Source organism: Coregonus lavaretus, assembly GCF_964263955.1.
Source record: "Coregonus lavaretus genome assembly, chromosome: 38".
NCBI classification, from domain to species: Eukaryota; Metazoa; Chordata; class Actinopteri; order Salmoniformes; family Salmonidae; genus Coregonus; species Coregonus lavaretus.
In genome coordinates, this window is record NC_140025.1 from 22,238,212 (window position 1) to 22,258,531 (window position 20,320).

At 40.7% G+C, this 20,320-nt stretch overlaps 1 protein-coding gene across 1 annotated transcript in view; it reads right to left on the bottom strand.

Annotated features, from left to right (window-relative positions):
- The window catches only part of acsl1a (acyl-CoA synthetase long chain family member 1a), a 55,827-nt gene extending 39,889 nt beyond the window's left edge, over positions 1-15,938 (bottom strand). Inside the window, exon 1 of the mRNA XM_084155552.1 lies at positions 15,861-15,938. The gene's annotated coding sequence lies outside the window, so the exon portion shown is untranslated. The remainder of the gene's footprint in view (positions 1-15,860) is intronic.
- Between the last annotated feature and the right edge of the window lie 4,382 nt (positions 15,939-20,320).

Genomic DNA, 20,320 nt, shown 5'->3' on the forward strand with positions numbered 1-20,320 from the left:
TAAGCTACAGACAATGAACACAATTGCATTTTATCTATGGCAATTTTAATGCACAGAAATACCGTGATAAGATCCTGAGGCCCATTGTCGTGCCATTCATCCGCCACCATCACCTCATGTTTCAGCATAATAATGCATGGCCCCATGTCGCAAGGATCGGTACACAATTCCTGGAAGCTGAAAATGTCCCAGCTCTTCCATCGCCTGCATACTCAGACATGTCACCCATTGACGTGTACGACAGCGTGTTCCAGCCAATATTTTTTACCCCTTTTTCGTGATAGCCAGTTGGTAGTTAGTCTTGTCCCATCGCTGCAACTCCCCTACGGACTCAGGAGTGCTTGAGGCATCACAGCCATTGAAGGAGTGGGACAACATTCCACAGGCCACAATAAACAGCCTGATCACGCACTGCATGAGGCAAATGGTGGTCACACCAGACACTGACTGGTTTTCTGATCCATGCTTTTTTTAAAGGCATCTGTGAACAACAGATGCATATCTGTATTCCCAGTGATGCGAAATCCATAGATTAGGGCCTAATAAATGCATTTCAATTGACTGATTTCCTTATACAAACTTTAACTGTGTAAAAACATTGAAATTTTTTGCATGTTGCGTTTATAGTTTTGTTCAGTGTAGCTTAGTTTGGCTGTAGACAATGGCTTCCCCTTGTCATAAAAGCTATGAGTTCACTATAACGTACATTATTCAGAGAAAGCTCTTTCTAGAAACTCTAGAAAGTACATATCACGGGGCAGTGATGCCAGATGACATCACCAATGAGACCAGGACTAAAAGAGATGATAGAGCGATATGATGTAAATATTATGCTTGAAGCTATGTAAAAAAAAAAACGGAGCGAAAAAGCAGCGCGACTTCCCATATCTGAAAAGGAGACTGAAGACTTGAAATGGTAACACTTCCTATGAAGCAACTATAAGCGCCTATATCATGCATTGTGGTGCATTATGCATAGCATATAAGACAAAATGCACTTATAATGCATTATAAAGATGGAAATGTACAGTATGTCTTACTAAAAAATGGAACGCTAAAAAATATTGAACATAACCACGTGTTTCCATCTCACACCCAGTCACAAAAAGCATTTAATGGAAAGTCTCCATTGAGCATGCTTAGGTCCAGGAATGAGCATATTCTGAACCAAGTCAACTCGCCTACCCCTGACCAACCGACAGGTAAACCGACAGGCACCACACCTGGGTTCAAATACATGAACAATTTCAAAGATTTTGAGCGTTTGAGTCTGCCTGGAGTGCCAGATGGGCGGGATTTGCAGTTTTTGGACTTTTCTATTGGTTTATCAAGCCAGGCAAGCTCAAACAGGCACAGAAAGAATTTGAAATTATTTTTCAAGTATTTGAAACGCAGGTCTAACAGGCACCCATGGACACTAACACACCTCTCCAAGTCTATTCAGGTTAAGAGTGTTCGACTTCAAGGAAGTGAAAGCCCCAGAGATTGTCAGCTTGACGACTGGGACCCGTTTTAAAAACGCACTAGCCCAAGTCTTGAAGCCAGGCTTTTAAACCTTTCCCACTCCTAGGCCTGGTCCAGAAACACATCTTCTAAATCCCTAGTCTTCTAAAGAAATCCGTTAACTTTAGCTTTTACAAGCTGCTAAAGATATGTGACAGCAGCGTGCTAGCTCAGTTTCAGTTGTGTACAGTTAGAAATGCCCAGAGGGCTTACACTACTGTCACAATACCAGCTACTCTGCTTCTAGATGTACAGTGTATTCAGTGAAGTGGGATGTTCTGAACCTTGCAATTGCAGATATACATCTAATTCAAATAGAACTCACTTTAGTGAGATAGAATTGCATCTTTCTGAACGTTCTGTAACGGTGCACTCTTCTGAAAAGCCCTCAAAACTGCCCTGCACTATTCAGTTATTGAATAGGCTGCGTGTGTGTTGTGATTTGTTAAGCGCTGACGCTTCATTGATAATTCAACGCATTAGCTACAAATAGCCCTGGAGGATGTTGTTGTAAAGGGGCAGGGGGAGATCGTTATCATTCTATACATACAAAGTTGTTAACATACGACACACACACACACACACACACACACGTTGGGGAAGCATAACAGATTGACCTCCCTGCTCCCTTGCAGTGAAATAAATCTAGACTGTGACGGAGGTGGCTACTTGTGGACTGAGTATAGGGGGCGGGGTGGTGGAGGTAACTGCCAAGGGATCAAGCTGCGATGCTTAGCCCCGCACGGACACAGTCTCATCTTTCACCCCCACTCCGCTTTGGACACAAAGGTGACTTTGGTGGGGAGCGCGGCATTCAGGAGGGCACCAGGTCACATGACCGCACTGTGCAGGGTCATAGAGAGATGGGACATTGGGGAGGCACTGTGCCACTAGAGATCCTGGTTCGAATCCAGGCTCTGTCGTAGCCGGCCGCAACCGGGAGACCCATGGGGCGGCGCACAATTGGCACAGTGTCGTCCAGGGTAGGGGAGGGAATGGCCGGCAGGGATGTAGTTCAGTTGGTAGAGCATGGCGTTTGCAACACCAGGGTTGTGGGTTCGAATCCCACAGGGGGCCAGTATGAAAAGAAAAAATGTAGGCACTCAATAACTAAGTCGCTCTGGATAAGAGCATCTGCTAAATGACTAAAACGTAAAACGAGAGGGGTGATGTGAAGTGGAGCCAAGGTTGTCCGCACTGCAGGTATGGCTCGGTGACTGCAGCCTCCCTCTGAGCCCTGTCAACCGTACCTTATGACAGTTAGTAGTCTACTAAGATGGCTTCAAAACTAGAACCTACCTACCGTTAGCCCGGTCCCAGATCTGTTTGTGCCTTCTTGCCAACTCCTATGGTCATTGTCACACCTAACCGTAGACATATAGCACAAACAGATATATAACCTACCCATACCTTGCCTAGATTCCATGAGGCTCCCACCAACACTGCTCTGCAGAGTCAACCACTGTTAGTAATGACGGTGCCACTGACTGCTGATAACCGCCACTGTTTGAATTTTGGCATGAGCCCCCCAAAACCAAAACCAATATAATCCCCCCATTTCCAAACAAAAAACCAGGGGCAGCGCTTAACTGGAAATTACATTTACAGATTACACCTAATAATCTGAGTCTGGGCTTTGAATCCTAAAAACATTGCAGAGGTCAATTTCCAAAAGTCTTACTGTATACATCAGACCCAATTTTCACCTAGTTTAATTTCAAACTGCACGTGCGTTTGTCAAAAAGCCATTTATAACAATAAACATCATTAAGGCTATTGAATTTTTGGTTTTGCAAACATTTTAAATCACAACGCCATTATGCTGAAATGCTACAAACTCAAAACACTTTGGACTAATATCCATTTAGCATCTAAATCATCGATGGAAAGCATTAAATACCCTTAATCTCATCAGCTTTAGCTCATTTAGCCGTTTAAAGAGACAGAGCTTAGCACTAACTTTCCACTCAACTGAATGGGGCTCTCACTAATGACGTGCTAATAGCTCCCTCCTCGCCCATGCTCCGAGTGCCAATTTCCTGTTTGACCAGGCCGGGGTCAGAGCCTTGGTAGAACTGGGAAGTGTTGTGTAAATAAAGGCTCACTGACTCGCTGTGGCCTGAGGGCTTTGGCCGCTAGTAACCCCCGCCAAAGACGAGCGGAGCAGGCGGGTCGCAGCGGAGAGGCTGTGCACCCTTGGCCCTGTTCCACAGAGTGGGGTGAGAAGGGAGGGAGAGAACAGCAGAGAGCGAGAGGGGAAAGAGAGAGAAAGAGGGCAAGGAGAGGGAGCAGGAAGAGAAGGCGAGGAGAGAGAGAGACCTCCGTAATCTGTAGCAGAAAATGCTAGATTCTCATGTGAGAGACGGCGAACATTCGAGACAACAGAGAAAGATGACCAAGAGTTTCTTTCCCCACACCACAAACCTCCATTTCCTTGAATGGCTTGGGATGAATGCTGTCATTGTACTTCAAAGCTGCCAGGACAAGAACAAGAATCCTCCAATGTTCCACATGATAATCACAATCACAAATTTGTAGACTGGAGCAATTGGTCTGTGTGCATCGCAGCAACCCGTGTTACTGACGGGCAATTCCACCGCAACGGAATTGTGTAGCGACTCACTTAAAATGTATGGCAAACAAAAATAATTTATTTAAAAGTAACGAACCATACAAATCTATGCACAAGGACTACTTAACAACACAGACATTTTTACAAAAACACATTTACTGGAAGAACTGTGCAGATGCAAAGTTTGGTAACAGAATTTTTGTAAAATCCCCCTTCTTTTTTTTTAGGTGACCACGTTTTCCATAAACTATTAAATATCTGCTCCGAATTAAGAATAAAGAATGTCTGCAGAAAGAATGAGGTGTCAGCTATGACATGACACCTTGAGTAAAACAATTTAAAATAAAAAAATTGCTTTGGTTTATTGAAAGAAATGAGTTATTATGGCTATGAATGCCATGCTCTTCATGGTGATGTATCCTAAATAGGTACACAAAGCTAGATGTATGCAATATCCTCCTTTGCATATGTGGGTATTATGCTACACACTGGCTATTATTTTAATGTGCTCCACCAAAGAAATGTTGTTGGCCGGACCAAATCTGTACCAATGATTGATGTCCAAACTTGTGACTTCTAAGTACAGCACAGTAGAGTATAAAAGTAATCCTTCTATGACCTGAAGAGAGCTGGGACCACAGTCCCAAAGAAAACCATTAGTAACACACTACGCCGTCATGGATTAAAATCCTGCAGCGCACGCAAGGTCCCCCTGCTCAAGCCAGCGCATATCCAGGCCTGTCTGAAGTTTGCCAATGACCATCTGGATGATCCAGAGGAGGAAAGGGAGAAGGTCATGTGGTCTGATTAGACAAAAATAGAGCTTTTTGGTCTAAACTCCACTCGCCGTGTTTGGAGGAAGAAGAAGGATGAGTACAACCCCAAGAACACCATCCGTGAAGCATGGAGGTGGAAACATCATTCCTTGGAGATGCTTTTCTGCAAAGGGGACAGGACGACTGCACCGTATTGAGGGGAGGATGGATGGGGCCATGTATCGCGAGATCTTGGCCAACAACCTCCTTCCCTCAGTAAGAGCATTGAAGATGGGTCGTGGCTGGGTCTTCCAGCATGACAACGACCCGAAACACACAGCCAGGGCAACTAAGGAGTGGCTCCGTAAGAAGCATCTCAAGGTCCTGGAGTGGCCTAGCCAGTTTCCAGACCTGAACCCAATAGAAAATCTTTGGAGGGAGCTGAAAGTATTGCCCAGCGACAGCCCCAAAACCTGAAGGATCTGGAGAAGGACTGTATGGAGGAGTAGGCCAAAATCCCTATGGCAAACAAAAATAATTTATTTAAAAGTAACGAACCATACAAATCTATGCACAAGTGTGCGCAAACCTGGTCAAGACCTACAGGAAACGTATGAGCTCTGTAATTGCAAACAAAGGTTTCTGTACCAAATATTAAGTTCTGCTTTTCTGATGTATCAAATACTTATGTCATGCAATAAAATGCAAATTAATTACTTAAAATTCATACAATGGAACTTTCTGGATTTTTGTTTTAGATTCCATCTCTCACAGTTGAAGTGTACCTATGCTAAAAATTACAGACCTCTACATGCTTTGTAAGTAGGAAAACCTGCAAAATCGGCAGTGTATCAAATACACTGCTCAAAAAAATTAAGGGAACACTAAAATAACACATCCTAGATCTGAATGAATGAAATAATCTTATTAAATACTTTTTTCTTTACATAGTTGAATGTGCTGACAACAAAATCACACAAAAATTATCAATGGAAATCAAAATTTATCAACCCATGGAGGTCTGGATTTGGAGTCACCCTCAAAATTAAAGTGGAAAACCACACTACAGGCTGATCCAATTTTGATGTAATGTCCTTAAAACAAGTCAAAATGAGGCTCAGTAGTGTGTGTGGCCTCCACGTGCCTGTATGACCTCCCTACAATGCCTGGGCATGCTCCTGATGAGGTGGCGGATGGTCTCCTGAGGGATCTCCTCCCAGACCTGGACTAAAGCATCCGCCAACTCCTGGACAGTCTGTGGTGCAACGTGGCGTTGGTGGATGGAGCGAGACATGATGTCCCAGATGTGCTCAATTGGATTCAGGTCTGGGGAACGGGCGGGCCAGTCCATAGCATCAATGCCTTCCTCTTGCAGGAACTGCTGACACACTCCAGCCACATGAGGTCTAGCATTGTCTTGCATTAGGAGGAACCCAGGGCCAACCGCACCAGCATATGGTCTCACAAGGGGTCTGAGGATCTCATCTCGGTACCTAATGGCAGTCAGGCTACCTCTGGCGAGCACATGGAGGGCTGTGCGGCCCCCCAAAGAAATGCCACCCCACACCATGACTGACCCACCGCCAAACCGGTCATGCTGGAGGATGTTGCAGGCAGCAGAACGTTCTCCACGGCGTCTCCAGACGCTGTCACAACTGTCACGTGCTCAGTGTGAACCTGCTTTCATCTGTGAAGAGCACAGGGCGCCAGTGGCGAATTTGCCAATCTTGGTGTTCTCTGGCAAATGCCAAACGTCCTGCACGGTGTTGGGCTGTAAGCACAACCCCCACATGTGGACGTCGGGCCCTCATACCACCCTCATGGAGTCTGTTTCTGACCGTTTGAGCAGACACATGCACATTTGTGGCGTGCTGGAGGTCATTTTGCAGGGCTCTGGCAGTGCTCCTCCTGCTCCTCCTTGCACAAAGGCAGAGGTAGCAGTCCTGCTGCTGGGTTGTTGCCCTCCTACGGCCTCCTCCACGTCTCCTGATGTACTGGCCTGTCTCCTGGTAGCGCCTCCATGCTCTGGACACTACGCTGACAGACACAGCAAACCTTCTTGCCACAGCTCGCATTGATGTGCCATCCTGGATGAGCTGCACTACCTGAGCCACTTGTGTGGGTTGTAGACTCCGTCTCATGCTGCCACTAGATTGAAAGCACCGCCAGCATTCAAAAGTGACCAAAACATCAGCCAGGAAGCATAGGAACTGAGAAGTGGTCTGTGGTCACCACCTGCAGAACCAGTCCTTTATTGGGGGTGTCTTGCTAATTGCCTATCATTTCCACCTGTTGTCTATTCCATTTGCACAACTGCATGTGATTTATTGTCAATCAGTGTTCCTTCCTAAGTGGACAGTTTGATTTCACAGAAGTGTGATTGACTTGGAGTTACATTGTGTTGTTTAAGTGTTCCCTTTATTTTTTTGAGCAGTGTACTTGTTCTCCCCACTGTGTGTGTGTGTATGATATATATATATATATATATACATACATACATACATACACAAATGAAAATTAAAAATATACTCTAAAAAAATATATATTTTAAAAAGAATTGTAAAGTGGTTGTCCCACTGGCTATCATAAGGTGAATGCACCAATTTGTAAGTCGCTCTGGATAAGAGCGTCTGCTAAATGACGTAAATGTAAATGTAGAGCTCAATAGAGTACAGCAGAGTATATACAGTACAGCACAGAACAGTAGAGTTCAGTACAGTATAGTTCAGTATACTCAACTTTAGAGTGCTCTACTGTGTACAGTACTGAACTATACCCTTTTCTTTATTGTACTCTGTGCTTTACTGTACGATACTCTATTTTTGTTTACTGTACTCTACTGTACTGTGCTGTCCAAACTTGTGAAACAGACGTCTATGATGGTTTCAGATTAGGTCCGGACCTTATCTGAATCAATCATGGATATCTATGTTTGGGCCAAATGAAGGCTGGGCGGATTGACCAGATTTCAACGTCCATGGACGTTCGGTGTCGGTCAGTGGGTGAGGTTGCTGGTTAAGTGGAACGAGAGGGGGCTCATGGGCAGGACTGTGGCGGTAATGAAACTTTGTCATGCAAATAACTGCCTGTCTCACGGTAATTTACCATGAATTAATAAAACACGTTTAGCCTCTCCTGGCTTCCACGCATAGCCTACAAGCCACTGATTCAGACCATTGGAACATCTACATTTTAAAATGTCTAATAAATCAATTTAATATAGCCTACACCGTCACAATAAATCCATTATTATTTTAGACAGGTCTAAAGAAACATATGAAGAAAATGTAGCCTACTTCAGCAGAACAGAATTGCATATTCTGAGTTGACCTTATGTTAGGCCCTGATCTGTCTATACCATATGGCTGTGGGCTACACTAGTTCATTCAGCAGACAAGGTTTGCTTAGACTTCTGTGGCATTATTTTACAGTATGAGGAATACAATTGAACATAGCTGAATAAAATAGAAAGGATATTTTCTCCAAATGATTTCCGAGGGAGTACACACATGCGGCTATTCCGTGTTGAGTAAATAACAAAGAAACAGGTCCTCCTATATGCTTCATTTAGAGTTATTTATGAAACTTTAGTTTAGGCTATACATTTACATTTTTAATACTTTCTAAAGTCTGCATGATGCGACTAATGATGATTAGAAAATTTTTTAAAGGCATGAGCTCTGCTCTGTTTCTTGCGCAGACTGCACACACTTCCTCAGTCTCTCATTCACAATTTGACAAGCACTTGATAATATTCTCACCCATCAGACTACTCTTAATTGAATCTTTCTTTACATATAGCCTATGGATGGATTTTTTTTTTTTTTTGGAATGGCCTACAAAAAAAACATAAGTCATCCGTAGCCTGTACTCGAATAGCGAATGAGGTTACATATTTGTGCCAGTAACCGAAAGGTCGCTGGTTCTAATCCCCGAGCCGACTAGGTGAAAAATCTGTCGATGTGCCCTTGAGCAAGGCACTTTACCCTAATTGCTCCTGTAAGTCGCTCTGGATAAGAGAATATAAAAAAAAAAAAATATATATATATATATATATAAAATAAAAATAAATAAAAATACCAAAAAAATATATATATTTAATATGCAAGCATAGGCAGCGCATCCATAAGGCTAGGGGAAACTTTCCTAAAGTAAATTGAATAAAAATTGCCAAAATGATATAGCCTACTACAGTCTATACAGAAGTAAATAAATAAAATATAATTCAAAATAGGCTACTTAAAGCATGATTTGGCCACAGAGAATCATCAGCTTATAAAAATTTTTTATAAGTTATGGATTGTTTTAAATCGTATTGCCTACAGTCGGAAGGAAATGCAGCGGATGCAATTTGCGCAGATTTTTGTTAAGTTGCGAGTGTCTGAAAAGTAGAAAGATGGGCCAAGCCAGGCATATCACAATATTTCAAAATACAAATCGCAGAAAAACATTGTTTGGAAGGTATATGGTTATTGCTGTAAAGAGAAGACAATGAGACGACTAAATTGGTCTTATAGTTATCAAAATTCTCGACTTAACTGAGCGAACAACAGTATAGCCCATCTTATTGGCAACAGCAGAGAGCATCAGCAATATCCCAGGTGAGTGCGCACATTCACTATTTATCATTGTTGGGTCAGTGCTACTTAAGTTTATTTTACAATAATTTCCTCCTCCAGTTTAGACAGACAGACATATACTTTGTGTCTCCATTTCTTGTAGGCCTAATATATGGACAACGTAGTTTTTATTGATCCGTTTGTCAGTGTCAGCAGGCTACCCTGTTATTTGTCATTTAAAAAAAGATTCTGCTAATGTCTCCAGTCATATAAAGTGTAGTAGAACTGCATGAAAAGTCTTTATAAAAAGGCCCCCAAAAAATATCATAATTTAATCTGTGTTTTCATAATTGTCCTTCATTTCGCAGGAGGCTCACCGGAGAAAGCATCCAAGCGAGCGAAACAGTGCACCTCTGTCTCTGTAGGCCATCTAATGCCATCTGGTCAAAAAGAGTATGACATTGTTGCCGCCCGTAGCATTGAATGCAAGGGAAGCCAGCGAGTATTTGGCCTCCCTTGATAGAAAAAGTATAAAATAATAGCCAATCAGCTGAGCTAAACTGTGCGCTCAACTGTGAATGGTCCTGGCGCACCAAAAAAAATATTTTTTTTAAAGTGTCAAGGGAAGCCAGTTTGGATTTGGCTTCACTACTATCACGTCGGGAGAAATGTCATTGCCAGAAACAACTTGAATTGTTGCAGCTCGTTGAGTTGTCCTCCGGTGGCTAGCTAGCTAGCAAAAATGTTGCTTTTACTTTATTCTCCGTACTGGACAATGCTTATAAAACAGCGATTCTATTCCAAACATAAATTCATAAACTGTGCCCCTGGACTGAGAGGATGGAAGTTCAATATGTACCTAGGTGTAGAAGGCTAACATTGCCCATGAAAGGAAATTAGGCTAGCGAGCAAGCATTTTAGCCAGGTAGCCTAGGACAACGAAAAATAAAAGCGTGTCATAGACCGTTTCGTCAACATGAAAGAGGATGGCATTGGCATTTCTCTACAAGTAGAGGGAGTCAACATGTTTTTTCTACTTGCACGAATGCACAACAATCAGAACCATGGACAGCCACATCATATTTAGCTTACGTTGATTGGACTACAATTGTTTTTGGTATCTTATAGTTGTCACTGTATTAGGCTCGGTTTTCACATGAGATTGCGATGACTAGGCTCTGTAGGCTATGTGCTCTCTAGCAGTGTTCCAGGGTGTCCTAGGACTATAGGCTACGTTTGGAGTTATTTGGCCTGTTTAGTTGTGATACAAACCTTATCAAAACATATAGGCCTATGGGCTAGGCTACATGATGTGTGTGACTATGATTTGAAAAAAAGTCACACAAGAAAGAAAAAAAAGGCATGTGCTGTTTCTTGCCTTACTGCACATGCTATGCTGGGCATCATTCACAAGTGATAATATGGTCACCCATCAGACTATTCTTGATTTAATATTGTCTAAATAACACGTGTGAAATTAGTTTTGATTTAGAATGGACCACTATCATGAACCTGTCGGAACAGGATCAGGGGAAATTTTTTTTTATCTATGCACTTAAATAGCGAATGGAGGACTCTTTTCCAGCGGTTCATTTTCATGCCAGGTAGGCTATCCTCCAGTTGTAAAGTGAAGCAATGTGGATATTAGGAATGTTGAGAAATAAATATATAGTAGGCATAGCCTATGATGAAGCTCTTTTTAAGAGGCCATCAAAATGCTGTTCTCACACAATTGCACTGCCTATAGAAATGTTGCACAACATGAGCTCATAGACTCTCATGAAGTGTTTGATTTGATTTTCGATTGCATTTGCATTGATGTCAGAGTGATTTGAGGGACAATAGATCGCAGAGTAGAAGGCCATCAGCGACTGGCAGTTTGGTAGGCTACTAATGACCATCAGCAGCATCAGAGCGGAGTTTTGGAGAAGCCTACTTACCGTGACTAAACAGTCACTTGGAATTTGACTGCGGCCATGACTTGTGACCGCCGGTGTGGCGGTAATATGGTCACTGTAACAGCCCTACTCATGGGTAGGTGTCATTAAGAGCTGGGAGAGGTGACAGTAATTGGAGGTAGAGAGCAAGAGAGATTGTCCAGACTTTTCACACTCTTGCTTTGACCACCAGAGAACAGAAAGAAAACAGTTATCAGCTGAACATTTTAACATTTACGTCATTTAGCAGACGCTCTTATCCAGAGCGACTTACAAATTGGACATAACAGTATGCCAGTGGAAGGGATGCCAGTAGCAGGTGACCCAACGGTGGTTTGTGACTACTATAAATTCCCATTGTAGCCAATGCAATGGCAGAAATTCTGTTACCAATTTATTTGAAATTCTGTTACTGATTTGGTAACAGAATTCAGGGGTTTAATCACTTAATTCATAAACAAAATTTATATCAGTAACACTATGCCTAACTGATAAGTCTACCTTTATTTGTTACTTCTGTGAACTGAACTTTCATTATCATTCCTCCTCATGAGGGAGAGACATTTGAAAATATCTTAAAGATATGTGGGTTTTTGGTAACGGAATTTCAAGGCACAAGGCAATGTTTGTTAAACTTACATAAGTCAGAAAAAAAATTCCTAAATTAAATATAAGTGTAGATATTCGTTGTCATAAGTCTTTACTTCAACATTGTGTTGCGATGTATTTCTAATACCTTGTAAGACTTGGTGTCTGGTCGATTTTTTCCATCTGTTTCACAGGAAATCAAAGCCTATGCCTATTCCTAATTTGTAGGATGGAAAATGGTTATATAAATTGTACACTACCAGTCAAAGGTTTGGACACACCTACTCATTCAAGGGTTTTTCTTTATTTTGACATTGTAGAATAATAGTGAAGACATCAAAACTATAAAATAATACATATGTAATCATGTAGTAACCCAAAAAGTGTTAAACGAATCAAAATATATTGTATATTTGAGATTCTTCAAATAGCCACCTTTCTCCTTGATGACAGCATCGCACAATCTTGGCATTCTCTCAACCAGCTTCACCTGGCATGCTTTTCCAACAGTCTTGAAGGACTTCCCACATATGCTGAGCACTTGTTGACTGCTTTTCCTTCACTCTGCCGTCCGACTCATCCCAAACCATTTCAACTGGGTTGAGGTCGGGGGATTGTGGAGGCCAGGTCGTCTGATGCAGCACTCCATCACTCTCCTTCTTGGTAAAATAGCCCTTCCACAGCCTGGAGGTGTTTTAGTCCCACTAAGCCCAAACCAGATGGGATGGCGTATCACTGCAGAATGCTGTGGTAGCCATGCTGGTTAACTGTGCCTTGAATTCTAAATAAATCACAGACAGTGTCACCAGCAAAGCACCACCACACCATAACACCTGCTCCTCCATGCTTTACGGTGGGAACTACACATGCGGGGATCATCCGTTCACCCACATCCACAAAGACACGGCGGTTGGAACCAAAAATCTCAATTTGGACTCCAGACCAAATGACACATTTCCACCGGTCTAATGTCCATTGCTCGTGTTTCTTGGCCCAAGCAGGTCTCTTCTTCTTAATGGTGTCCTTTAGTAGTGGTTTCTTTGCAGCAATTCGACCATGAAAGGCCTGATTCACACAGTCCCTTCTGAACAGTTGATTTTGAGATGTGTTTGTTACTGGGCTGCAATTTCTGAGGCTGGTAACTCTAATGAACTTATCCTCTGCAGCAGAGGTAACTCTGGGTCTTCCATTCCTGTGGCGGTCCTCATGAGAGCCAGTTTCATCATAGCGCTTGATGGTTTTTACAACTGCACTTGAAGAAACTTTCAAAGTTCTTGAAATGTTCCATATTGACTGACCTTCATGTCTTAAAGTAATGATGGACTGTTGTTTCTCTTTGTTTATTTGAGCTGTTCTTGCCATAATATGGACTTCGTCTTTTACCAAATAGGGCTCTCTTCTGTATACCCCCCCCCTACCTTGTCACAACACAACTGATTGGCTCAAACCCATTAAGAAGGAAATAAATTCCACAAATTAACAACACACACCTGTTAATTGAAATGCATTCCAGGTGACTACCTCATGAAGCTGGTTGAGAGAATGCCAAGAGTGTGCAAAGCTGTCATCAAAGCAAAGGGTGGTTATTTGAAGAATCTCAAATGTAAAATATATTTTGATTTGTTTAACACTTTTTTGGTTACTACATGATTCCATATGTTATTTCATAGTTTTGAATTTCTTCACTATTATTCTACAATGTAAATAATATGTAAAATAAAGAAAAACCCTTGAATGAGTAGGTGTCCAACCTTTTGACTGGTACTGTATATAAATCGCTCATCAATTTAAAAGTTCACAAATGGATGTAGCAATCGTAGATTGCCCCTTTAAAATCTGTCAAGTCTAACTTTAGACAGCTAACTGCAGGTTAGATTGAAGATTAAGCAACAAGCAGGCCTAAACTTCCTGAGGACTTCTGCCTTTGACAAAATAACTGTACGCACAGTGTGGTCCATCTCGTAGTCTCTCCTACTTCATGCATACGGTCATAAAAAAAATCTGCTTCCTGATCTCTTTTGTGGCACATTTGGAGAGATGTAACATCTGTAACATAGGCAAATACCAACCAGACTTCGTAGCAGAATCCCTTTGTAATATATAGAAAAAGGCATGTGAAGATCTTCTGTAGAAGTTGCCACATGGTTGTCAGTCAACACATCAGTTCATATCTGCATTTGACATGAATTCAAAGAGGCATGAATGTATGCTACTAAAGGAAGGGGTATAGGGATTGGTTTCAGAACAGACCTAGCAGCTTTTAGGCAAAAAAAGCCAGGGTGGAAGTGGGAACCAGGCAACAGGTGGCACACATAGCCTGGCTAGATGATGAATGCGTGTAAACAGGAGCCTATTCAGGATGGTGCAACGTTACAGAAACGTTCACATAGAAAAGCATAGAGTAGAATAGATATGGTTGTCTGTCAAGTAGACTAGAATTTGTTACATTTCTATCTGCGAAGTTCACCTCACTGAAACGTATCCCCGGTGACCCCTGCCATGAGTTCCATAAGTGCCAGCTGCCAGTCAAATAGCTGCCTACTCTCCCTTGTGGCATCTACTTAATTGACTAACAAATTGGAGTGCATCAGATGTAACCAAATCTGATTTTGCAGGGGGACATGCCCCCACTCCCCCTTAGCTGACTACTTGTTTTATTATGCGGACTACTCCAGATTTTCGGGAACACACTTCCCCTGGGGGTTGTAGTCAACCACCAATTTGAGACATTCACCTTTCACCTAAAACCCAGACTGTCTCCAACAGCAGTACTGAAATACACCGGCAAAATACTGTCTCCTTTGTAGTATATCAACAATGCAACTCCATATGATAACCACATCGCAGACCAATCCAGTGGAAAAAAAGGGTTCGCATCTCAAGAATATTGTCAACAGGAGAGTCGGTTAAAAGCAGTACACTCAGACAGTGAGTCAACATCGAAAACAGAATCCAGACAACCGCATTCCTCTTATGCGGTTGTCTGCTTTTCTGTACCACATTGAGCCAGGTATAGGCCTAGCTTATAAAGTCAAATGTTCAGGTGTTCTACCAAACCAAGTTTCAATGGCACCTGTCATTATTTGAACTTGGGCCTCATAAGTAGGCTACAACCATTGGTAGCAAGTGTACAGTATGTCTTTGAAATAGCTGTGAACTTGAAGCCACCCTGAGCTGGCCTGGGCAGGGTTAAGAAAGTGTGCTTTACAGCATTCTGGCAAAGAACATTGAATATCGTTTTTACTTTACTAATGGTGACTATTGTATGTTATATTGCTTGTTTAAATAAATGGTTTTAAAAAGCAAAATGGCAAGGCGGGGATACCACAACACGAGCTTGACAATGGATACATTGTCTCCTTTTAAACTTGTATTACAATATTAGCTAATTAACTAACAATGGCGTCATTCGGGCTCCTTTAACAAGTCCTAAAAGCGCGCATCGTGCTAATAAACGTTTCTAAACAAAGTAGAGTGTCGCACACACGTAGTATCTCCTTTCAGTTTACAATTTGCGGTCGCAAGAAGTTGATAGCTAGTTTACAGGAAGAAGTTCTACAGCACATATCTATTTTTCTGACTACGTGTTGATTCACCAAGCACGCTACGAAATAGGGAACGCCTGTAAAAGAGAACTATTGTTTTGGTGATGTTTCGAGTATAGGCCTACGTCTTAAAATCCGTAGTCTATCCAGCCTGCGATGGGCATGTAATCTTTATTGATAATATGATGGCTATTAAAACGAATTAATACCATCAGACATCTACTCCTTTTGAAAACAGCGATTTATGGTGACTCTGTTGATTTTTTAAATGACCCAGTTATCAATGTTATTGCGCAAACAAACACACAATAATGTATTTCTTATTTTTACATAGTTATTGAGCACAAACCTGGAATAATACAATTGAATAGGCAAAGCATAAAGTTAAACATCCAACAAACCTGTGTCAGGCAGCCTCCTAGGATTGAACCATTCAGAATTGTTAAAGGGGATGTAGCGCGCAACAGTGCATCTCGCTTGTAAAGCAGCTGCTTGGCCAATCAGTGATGCTGTGTAATATTTTTTCCAATACATTTTCAAAGGCGTGTTTTCATTGGTCAATTTTTTGCACATTCCATCACATTTTATTTAGGTCACATTATTCAATAAATATTTAATCACCAAAAGAGTTTCAGATCATATTTGTTCAAACAACTTGTATTTGTTTATTAAAGATGCTTCGGCTGCAAGTTTGTTCAGACAAGTTCAATTTTGTTCCAAATTCAATTTCAATAAAATCTTTATCAGAGCAATTCATGTAGCCTAATATTTTATTACATTAATGTTGTTTATGACAACACAGTGTTGCAACATTATCAGACACCCATTAATTAGGCCTACCCTTTTTCTCATACAGACAAACTATAATAATAATAATAATATGCCATTTAGCAGACGCTTTTGTAGTCATGCGTGCATACATTTTTACGTATGGGTGGTCCCGGGGATCGAACCCACTACCTTGGCGTTACAAGCGCCGTGCTCTACCAGCCAAGCTACAGAGGACCACAATGATATTCCACCAGGGTAAAGGACATTATAGCCTACAGTATGTTAAGGATACTGTATGAAGCCAACTGCTCAATTGCTCATGCTGTCTAGTCTAATTTAACTTAATCCAAACAATGGTCAACTAATATTAAGATTGTCAGTCAGCAGTCAAGTTACTCAAACACTGTCCTCTCTGATCTCATGGTGACAACTAACATTTAGAGGATTAATTTATGCTTTAATGTCAGTGTCCAGATCTCCAATTCAATAGGGCAATTGTGGTGTGTCGACTCATGGAAGCAAGCATTCAACAAAAGAGCACAGAGAAATCTGAGGGATCTGGTGACATCCCCTAGGATTGGTCAACAACATCCCTAGCAGGTGCCTCAACCAAGCCAGTGGCTGATCCCGATGATGGGGAATAAATGTAATGTAAAAAACGTACTATTGTCCAAGTATGTATATTAAGGGCAGATTAAAAAGCTTTAAATTTTTGTTTAAAAAAATCAGGGTACAAGCAAAACAACACTGTATATCTGAGAAAAGGATGTTCCATGTCCACCTGTTTTATGAAATAATAATATAATAATAATAATAATAATAATAATAATAATACAGTCATGTGTGCATACCATTTTTAAGTATGGGAGAACCCAGGAATTAAACCCACTATCCTGGCGTTGCAAAAACCATGCTCTACTAACTACCAGCTACAGAGGACTGAACATAAAGGACAGTACAAAAATAGCAAATAGAAGTTTAGAGAAAGAATACGTGTATGTGTGTAGATGTGTAGTAATAGTGTAGATGAAGATAGTTTCATAATTGTTATTTGTTTTTGGTGTTCTATCCATTACTGAAAGAAACAGGTGCCAATTTGGCATCTGGTGCAAACTTGGGTAAATCTGGCCAATAGTTCTATGCGGAACCCAGTCTGCAGCCACAACCGCAAAGTAATAAAGCCACATCCCACCTCTCACTTTTTCCCACTTGGGAAAAACAGTAGGTTGAAACGGACTGGCCATAGAGCAGTTCAGGTAAATGTAACAAGGGGGAAAAATGGGCTGATGTGGGGGCCATCCATGACAGTAGGCCTACATGCTCTACCCCTTTAAGCTGATGACAAACAATAATTATGAACATAATGGATTGGATTTCTATAGTGCTTTTCCTCCAGGTGTTCAATGCACTTTGAATTGAATGGGCGTCAACTCAACTCATCCACAACCAAGGTCTGTCTTCTGATGACAGACAAGTATAATGTCTACAATGTATTTATGCCTCCTATTGTTTACAAGGTGGTCATAACTGGAATCTGTTCATACTGTAATAACAATATTTCATATCCAATAATAACCATAACAGCATTTGCTTCTTTCATACATTATCGATAGTAAAGTGTTTTTTCAATCAACTTTTTTATGTTAAATTACAGGCTTTTAATTTTACATCATTGGAAAGCTTTGCCTTTCGAACCATAAATGTTTTATTATGGAAAACCGTTATTTGATAAAATGATGAACCCCATTGTTTGTTTTGCTCATTATTTCATTTGACCAGACCAATGGTGCACTCTAGAGTAGGACCCATCAAAGTGAGACGCAGCAAATCATTGATGTCAGACTATCAGTTATGTTTATTCAATAAAATGTCAAAGTAAAAAGGTTCTTATCTGAACCTTCAACTACAGAGGATAATTTAGTCATTATTTCATTGTCAATTTGAAGAGTATCAATTTGAATGGCTGACTACATATTGTATTGCAATAAAATGCATAACATTCAGAAACATGTGAATGCAAGAATTGTTTTAAACCATAGACCCCTAGGTAAGGTAGTGCATTGTATAGCCTACAAACACCACTTCCAACTGCCCCCTGGTGGCGATTCTAAATATTCATTCAAATCCTCCTAATTTTTTTTCATTTAACTAGGCAAGTCAGTTTAGAACAAATTGTTATTTACAATGACGGCCTACACCGGCCAAACCCGGGCCAATTGTGTGCCACCCTACGGGACTCCCAATCACAGCCGGTTGTGATACTGCCTGGAATCAAACCAGGGGGTCTGTTGTGACACCTCAAGCACTGAGATGCAGTGCCTTAGACCGCTGCGCCACTCGGGAGCCCTGCTGCAGGATTGTTTCCCTCCTGGGGCAAAATGGGTCATATTAAGATCTGACATCAGTAGGCTACAAAATAGGCCTATATTATTTTTCTGATAAAAAATTATCAACACTTCAATTACATGTGGTATTACAGTTTTTTGCAATCACTTTGGTGCAATTTTCACAAGTATGTGGCACATTTTCACAACTCAAAGCAAAACAATCAAAACAGATCATCAAAATGGCTTATGTTTCAAAACTCTAAGCACATTTTGACTGAGTACAACAAACAACTTTACAAAGTCACTTGTTCACTGCACCAAATCATTCTTTCAATTTGGATAGTCTACATATTCAATCAAAGTATCTGCTTTTCAAAATGCAATATTCACTTTAATTTTGATATTATTTTCTTGTTATTTGTTAACAATACAATGAACTATCACCTAATCAAACTGCTCAAAACGGATAACTATTGAACCAAAACGATATAGTGCTTAGTTAACGTATAGTTTGATAACTGCTGAACACTGTACATTTCTATATTTTTACCTCATAAATGTATCAATTTGACATGAATTTAATTTGGAAGGGAAACCAAATAATACATGGATGTGGCTGTAAATACTACATCACTATTCTCCATCCACCAGTGAGCTTCAATAGGACAAAGTGGAAAGAGTCACTCTATGTACTACCATTTGGAATTATAGTGTAGTGTATGTACAATGCACTGTGTAAATACCTGGGTTGTATATAATAATATATTCCACTCATTATCTAAATGTCAATGATACACTGTAAGGTGATGAATTTCAGGCAGGCGATATTGTATCAGTTGACAAGTCACGTGGAAAAAGTGATCTAGTACAATGTTGCATGGGGAAGAAATGGCATACACCACTGTTCTATGTTTTTACAGTAGCCAATACTCCTATTTCTGATGATTTGTCCTACGTATGTACTGTAAGGATAATGAAACTGTAAGACACATATTTGTCAACATGCTCACAACCTGCCATTACAGGCAGCAGTAGCCTAGTGGTTAGAGCATTGGGCGAGTAACTGAAAAATCGCTGGTTTGAATACCCGAGCCGACAAGGTGAAAAATCTGTCGATGTGCCCTTAAGCCCTCTGGTGCATGTGGCAATACAACATGTTTGTAGTTATTTTTTACAACACAACTTGCCAAATTATAAAACAAATTGTGCATGTCAAGTTATAAAATAATATTGACCATTTACTCAATTGACTAAGTAAATAATACAGTCACTTTTTCAGCAAAGTTAATCAGTGTTTCATCTTGAAATACGTTTCACCTTACAATACATGTTCACATAAAGTAATTGCTTTTCACAATGCAATGCTCACATTACTTTTGATTTGATAGTCTTCTCATTTGTTAAAATAAGTGTTACTGTTAATCCGACTGCTCTTAATCAATAATCACTTAACCGTTTGGTAAACCTATAGATTTTAAACTGGTTTGTCTACTACAGATTTTGAGAACTACATAATGAAAATGTATGTTTGTAAAGTATAAACATATAAAGTATGATATATACTGTAATGTACTATTCTGATGATAACTATTAATATTTTGTATTTACAAGATCAGAGATGTAGCCTACTGTACAGTATGTAACAAATGCATCCCCTATACCAAGGGGTACTCAACTACTATTTGAGAAGATCTAGTCACACAAATTTCCTAGGTGGCAAAGGTATGGATGGATATTGTAATTTATCGGTTTAGTTACCAAGC